Consider the following 7,829-nt stretch of genomic DNA (forward strand, 5'->3'; position numbering starts at 1 on the left):
ATTCAATGAATAATAGTAACGTTATTATTTTATTTTTATGCTTCGCTTTAAATTAGAAACAGTATTAAAAAAAATATGGAAAAATATTAACATGAAGAAATTGTGAAATAAAAAGTTAACATTTTAGAGACTAGAATAATGTGTTTCGGAAAAATCAGATGTTTGTATTGACAGCGTCTAAATTTTAAAAATTATTAAAATGAACAATCCCCTTATTTTAACAATGCTTACTTTTATTGTAATTTTTTTATTAAAACGCAGAAAAATAACTTTTTGTTTCCAGTGAAATAACAAAATAAAATATTCAAAAAATTAATAAATTGTAAAAAACAAAGTTAACATTTTAAACCTAGGAGTACACATACTGTTGCCAAAAATGTGCGAAAATGTTACGCATGTATGTATTCTTTTGAAATAAAAAAATTATCAAACAATAAACAAAAAAAATGTGTTCTATTTTCATAACCAAAGCTTCCTACATGTTAATATTAAGTTTCATTTATAAACACTTTGAACAATTCGTCAGAAGCCCACCTTTTGTTTCGGTTTTTGACTTAAAGGGTTTTTTTTTTATGAACGGTTTTTCTTCTTTCCACTCCCAACAATTTGCGCGGCTAGCTCACAGAGTTTGTGGGCTTGTTCCACCGAATTTACAGTTAAACGTGATTGCCCGAGGCTAGAAATAATAAAGATAGCATGAAACGTTGTAAGTCTTTATTTAGAGGCCTCGTCAAACAAAATAAAAATTGTTCATAGCTCCCCAAATGGACTCCGCTCCGGAACCTTGCTGCTCCTCTTAGGTTCCGCTCGGCTCTGCCGCTTTCCTGTTGGCCGTTCCTGCTGCTATGATCGCTGCTGCTGCACCGTCGCCGGCTCTTTTCCTGATGCTTCGTTGCCGTTGGTTTGCCCCAAATAGCGCCTACTTTTCGGGACACACAAGCTGAAGTTTAAGTAGTGAAGTTTTAGTAGTTAATCCACAAAAATGCACAATTAAGTTGTATAACTAAATGCTTGCCTGGCTCTAAAGTTAATAAATGTGTACAATTTTTTTGACAAAATTTGCAGATTTGCTTAAAATTATAATATTTTTAACACCATCTTAACTTTTTCAGGGTCAGTTTTGCACTACAAAACTTTCTTTTCGCCCGTGTCCTTAGTGTGCGATTGCTCTATCTTCGTCTTTTGAGTTTGTGTTTATTAAAAGTTTTTCATTTATTATTGTTTATTTTTTGTTTATTTCCTTGCCTTAAACTTTAAAACGATTCTTCTTATAAGTGTGAATTCTTACGTTTATATGTTTTTATTGTATGGTGCAGCGAAAAAGAAAGCGAAATTGAAAGGCGAACATAATTGATTGATGGTTATTAACGAATATTATTAAAAACAGCTATATTGTTGATAAGACTAAAATGTCAAGGATTGTAAGGATTGTAACGTTTTTGGGTAAATTACAAACGCATGAAATCGACAATTCTCCAATATCAATCTGATTGGTTGAATGAAAAGGAATTCATTCCGTAAAGATGCGCCCAATCAATATCAAAAAATCCTGACCGTTGACGATCCAATGCAGATTTGAAAGAAGCTTCGGACCGGAAAAAACGACATAAAATGGTTAAGCTGTCAAAAACCGGCGAGTCTATTGCTACTATATTACGCTAATTCAATTCATCTCAATGTAAAAATTAGTGTTTAGGTGAGGGGCCGTGCCGCTCAGCTGAAGAGCGCACCCGCGCTAAAGAGCGCACCCGCGCTAAAGAGCGCACCCGCGCTAAAGAGCGCACCCGCGCTGAAAAGCGCATCCACACTCGCCCCTCTGTGCCCTCTCTCTCGCTCGTTGGTTGTCGTCGATCGTCTCTTTTTGTACTAGTTTTTAAGTTCAGTATTCGATGTAAGCAGCCCAATAAAGCTGACCGCGTTATATTCACTGGAAGACGCCCCCGACTTTTTATTCAACATTTCTACTCCTGGAATCTTTTGCGGCAACCCTACAAATCATTGTTCCTTCGAGCCGGATAATTACTGGATTTTCTTCTGCCCGCAGTTCTCGGCATTGTTCCGCCAAAAGATAAGTACATTTTTCCGTCTCCATCTCTCTGCCGGTCTTCAGCAGTGATCCGAACATTAAATTTCGTTCACACTGCTGCAAGATTGTTTTTCCCTCCGTGTCAACTCCAAGTCCGAGTTTTCCGACACAACGGCAGGTTGAGATTTTCTAATAATCTATAATAATCTTAAAATTCTGCAAATTTTTCTATCCGTCTCCGTTTTGTATGCTGCCCAGATTCCTCGCCGTTTTCGGCCTCTCCGTTATCCATTCGCTTGCCAACGGTCGAGGCATATGTGCATCCACATATATACATACGCACATACATATTTTTTTGGTGCAATTAATCCGCGAAAAATTCGCAAGTGAACAGTGAAATTGTGTGGTGACAAAAGAAGGCATAATTAATATTGGCCAGCCGGTGTGAATTAGGTTTGGAATTTCCAAATTCACCGAACAGTCCGCCGCTGTCGTAAAATTTGTTTTTTATCTTCCTCAATCAGTGTCATTTTTTACACCACATAACTTTTCTGTTCCCCCAATTATACAGTCCACTTATCAAAGTTTCACTGTGCCATCATATGCCCACATGCCCTTACATATATCCGTACCTGCATGCATGTCCATATATTTTCTGCCTCCCATTCCAGGAAATATATAACCGATAAAATTTAACATATACAGTCCACTTATCGACGTTCCACTGTGCCATCATATGCCCCACATGCCCTGGCCCTACTTGCAGGCATGTCCATATATTTCCAAATATTTTCCGCCTCCAATTTCAGGAAATATATATCCGATAAAATTAAAAAAAAAATTAAATTTTCTAAAACCAACAATTATAAACCGCCATTTCACTACAAATCCGTGATTGTGTCGCTTAAATTCTCGACCTAGCCATGTTGTGTTTTTCGGTTCTGTTTTTTTTCCCTTTGAGGTACATACAGGGTGCCGACGGCATAACCGGCTGCGAAACAAAATAGATAAAAAAAAATCAATTAATTATAAATTTATGTATTTATAATTATAACTACGAAAATGTATTTAATTCTTATTTTCCGTTCGAGCATAGGGCCAGGTTTTTTAATTCACCTTTCCTCAATAATAAAAGTCGAAAATTTAATTATCGAAAAATTATAATAAATTAATTTAATTATCCACCTTCTGTCCGAATAATTAAATTCAATTAACTGTCTTCGTGTTAATTAAATTCAATTAGTTAAAGATTTAGGTTTCAATTCCACCGTTCCAGCTTCGTGATAATTAACCTCAATTGATTAAAAATAAAGATTTTCAACTCCACCCTTCTGGCTCCGTCATAATTAAATCCGAACCAGTTAGCCAAAAATTAATTATTAATTTTTTTTGTGTTAAATTCAAGCCAAAAATAAGTCCACCTTCCGGCTCCGCAAATTCGAAAATAGTTAAGAATCTAATATCTCAGTTTATATTAAATTCAGTACGAACCACACAAGTCGAAATATACATACATATATAGACCGTCATCATTTTTTTCCGAACAAGCACGAATTTTCCGGTACTTTTTCCATTTTTCGTGCCTCTAACGCTGCTTCTACTCCGCATCAGGCAACATCCGCCTACAATCCGAGCAAACCTCGTCTCCTTTTGGGTTTTCTGGTGCCTGAAGTTTTTCTTTCCACATTCGAATTGTGCCGCACACGACTTTCCTTTCCACATCGGCGCCACTATTTCGCACTTGCTCCTTGTAATTGCCTTTCATCCGCGATGTTGCGCGAGTCAGTCGACAAGCGCTGACCAGCGAATTGGACTCTAAGAATGCCCACGGGAGACAACAAAAAGCCGCGTTCGATCCCAACCATCCGTTTGAACAGATCTCAATCCGCATCTCCGCGGACGCCTCTTTTGAAGCCTAAGGCTACCAGTGCCAGTCCAAGGGCAAGGAGTGACGAATCCGTCAATACAACCCCCGGTCCTTCACAGAGGCAGACTCGCTCCGTTGCAAAAATGGCTCCAAGTGCGGTCGAAGTGGCGTTGAAAAAGTTCATCGCCACAACAGATCGAATTAGCCAATTGGAGGCTAACATAAATACTCCGGGCGCCCCAGAAACGGAAGTAGGCTCCCAATACCTGTGCGAAGTCCATCGGGACCAAATTCGGGCACTATGGGAGAAGGTGGAAAAGAGCTATGAGAGCTGCTCCGATTTGCTAGCCGTGTCCGACGACAATGCGGCCGCCTCGACAGTGCTGGAAGCCAAGTACAGCTACTGTTACTCCGTCTATTCGGGATGTATTTCCCAGCTTCGGGAGAAAATTGCTTCCCAATCCACTAGGCTTCCGTCAATGTCCACACGCCCGCGCCTACAGGCTGCCGGTTACCTCCGGTGGATACCGAGGTCTTCGTGGGTGATTATCTTCGGTGGCCCACCTTCAGAGACTTGTTTGAGGCCATTTACATCCAAAACTCGCGGCTCACCCCGGTAGAGAAGTTGTTCCACTTACTGTCCAAAACAAGTGGTGACACCCACGCCATTGTTTCTAAGGCTCCGCTTACCCATGAGGGGTTTGTCGTCGCTTGGCAAAGCCTCACAGACCGCTTTGAGAACCGGCGGCTATTGGTCAATAGCCAGTTGAAAATCCTTGTCAACCTCCAGGCTATTTCACAAGAGTCCGGGGTCGCGCTGAAGGAGCTGCAAGCCACCATTCAGAGTTGTCTGACAGCCCTAGCAATGTCCGCCATCAATGTTGAGGCTTGGGACTGCCTCCTGGTGTTTATGATTTCGTCAAAGCTCCCCAAAGTCACACTTTCCATGTGGGAGCAATCCATCCATAATATGGCCGAAATTCCAACATGGAAGGAATTAGACAACTTCCTGACAAAGCGCCATCGCACTCTGGAAGCAATCGACGACGTCAGACCTAGTGGCTCCGGGCAACTTCCGCCAAGGTCGGGAACCCCTACTGCCCCTGCTCGAAGGCTCAATTCATACGAGACTCGAGTGGTTCCGGGCCCCAAGAGTCCGCGGTTCCTGGAAATGGACGTAAATGGGCGCTCTGACTACATAAGGAGGAAGCAGTTATGTTTAAACTGTTTTGCCCGAGGGCACCAGCAGCGAGAATGCACGAGCGCCCATACCTGCTTCACATGCCACAGCCGACACCACACCCTCCTGCACCGCGGCAATCCGTTCGCCACCGCTCCAAGTCCGCCTACGCCGCCAACTGCTCCAAGTCCGCCTACGCCAGCAAACGGCTCAGAGGATCAGTCGAATGTGCAGGTGTGTTTCGCTTCCGGGTCAGGAGCCGTCCTACTGCGCACGGCCCTTATCAACGTGTGCCATTTGGGGTGCACCGTCCAGGCACGAGCACTGATAGACTCAGGCTCCGAAGCGACTTTCATAACGGAACGACTGTTCAACCTCGTCAAGCCTCCCTTCAAGACGATTTAAGCCCAAGTTTCCGGCCTCAATCAGACCGTTGCCGCGCAGTCTACTAAATTGTGCCATTTTTCCATTCGGTCGCCGTCTAGACCCGGGCTACAATTAGAGACTGCGGCTTACGTTCTTCCACAGTTGGCAGGAAATCTGCCATCATATCCGATTTCGCGAGATCGTCTCAAGGGGCTTCCCAATATTACCCTGGCGGACCCCAACTTCTTTAAGAGCCTCCAAGTCGATGTGTTATTAGGAGCTGACATTCTTCCGTCCATTCTCTTCGGTAATTCCAAGGCTACCATCTGCGGGTCACTTCTCGGTCAGGAGACCATTTTTGGATGGGTGCTCACAGGCCATTTATCTCCCCGCAGCATAGTAGTTTTTTCCACTCAGTGACTCATTGGATTCCAAGGTCATATTCAGCACTACCACGCAACGCCCAGTCACTGGAGAGCAGATGTACTTGAGGTGTGCAATCCTACCGATGCCGAGTCTGCAATGGGATCCATCCATTGAAGAAGTGTCGGCGCTTCCTATGCCTAAGTGCCGAGAAGCGGCTCCGAGCGGTTCCCGTGAACCGGTATTGCTCGGGCTGCCTGGCCCACGAGCACTCCGACGGATCCTGTCGGCGTGGGGACGGCTGTAAGACGTGTGGTCAGCACGGTCACAGTACACGGTGTGTCTCATTCTCTCGTCGGCCGTCGTCCGCCAACTCCCGGCGCGGTTCGGGTACTTCTCGGCCTTCGTCCGCCAGTTTCCGGCACTCACAAGCCAATCCACGGCCATCGACTTCCCGGCGCTCGTCGGCAACTCCTCGGCATTCTTCCGCCACTGGCTGGCAGTCGTCAAGCGCTCCACTGCTTTCGTCCGCCACTCATCGGGTGCCGTCCACCGCTCTTCCGCCCGCGTCATCCGCGCCTAGGCAACTTTCCGCCTCTCCTCGAGGGCCCCCGCAGGACGCGGTCGCTGCGCCCACCCTATCGTCGCTGCTGAACCGGAACAGCGTCAACATCGGGACCCGGATTTTCGACACGGGGGCCTTCATCGACCCGTGTACGTCCTCTAGCTGCAGTGACGCATAGCTAGCGACGAGGGATCTGTTGCAACCCGAGCGATTGCAAGGGGGGGAGAATGTTGAGGTGAGGGGCCGTTGTGCCGCTCAGCTGAAGAGCGCACCCGCGCTGAAGAGCGCATCCACACTCGCCCCTCTGTGCCCTCTCTCTCGCTCGTTGGTTGTCGTCGATCGTCTCTTTTTGTACTAGTTTTTAAGTTCAGTATTCGATGTAAGCAGCCCAATAAAGCTGACCGCGTTATATTCACTGGAAGACGCCCCCGACTTTTTATTCAACATTTCTACTCCTGGAATCTTTTGCGGCAACCACGCCCCCTACAAATCAATTAGTAAACATCAAAATTTGCTAATTTGTATTTTTGTTAATAGTAAGACTTATTTTAACTTACTACCAAGTTAAAAAAACTTCTGGCGGCCAAAGCATCATCTTATCCCGAAAATATCGGCCAGGCATATTTCGACTTTTAACGTTATTTTAACTTACTCCCAATTTAGATATCGAAAATTGCTTCCAGGTAATCCTCACAAATTCTATTGGCTTCCGATATGTGCATTTTATAATTGAAAAAAGGCCTTAAAACAGGATAAAAAAAAAGATTTAAAATCCGCACCTTTCTACATGCACTTGGTGCCTGGCCAGACCCTGTACTCATTAATTGCTGTACAACTAAGGAATGAGTGAGAAAACTGTCAAATGAAACAAAATATACTACCCTACTCATTCACACCCAAATATACTGTGCGGAACAGTACCACTTCAACCTCTGAAGAGACAAGTTGTATTACAAAGTGAACACCTGCGTGAACAAACCCCACAAAGCTTATCAGCAAAATTAAACAAACAAATATTGACCACAAAGAAAAACTTAAAAACCCAACAACAAAAAACACGCGTATATTGCTCAACCCGGGTCCAAGACCCTTGCAATAACCATGCACGAACCACCCGATATTGGACGATACACCCCAAAAACATACCAACATAAAGACCCGAAATTCATGGTAGTAAAAAGAAAGGACAATGAATCATTTAGAACAGTTTCCCCCTTCATAATCCAAAAATCCATAGACTATGCCTGCGGAGGAGAAGTTGATTCGGTAAAAAAAACACGAGACGGAACCCTACTAATAAAAACAAAAACTCACCTTCAAGCTACAAAACTGCTTAAACTAAACAAAATTGCAAACTAAACATAAAACACTAAACTCCTCGAAAGGAGTGATCTACAGCAACGACCTCAGATATATTGATGAAGAGACCATCCTTCAAGAGCTTAAACCCCAAAAAGTCATA

This window comes from Drosophila bipectinata, chromosome 3L (genome assembly GCF_030179905.1).
Source record: "Drosophila bipectinata strain 14024-0381.07 chromosome 3L, DbipHiC1v2, whole genome shotgun sequence".
NCBI lineage: Eukaryota > Metazoa > Arthropoda > Insecta > Diptera > Drosophilidae > Drosophila > Drosophila bipectinata.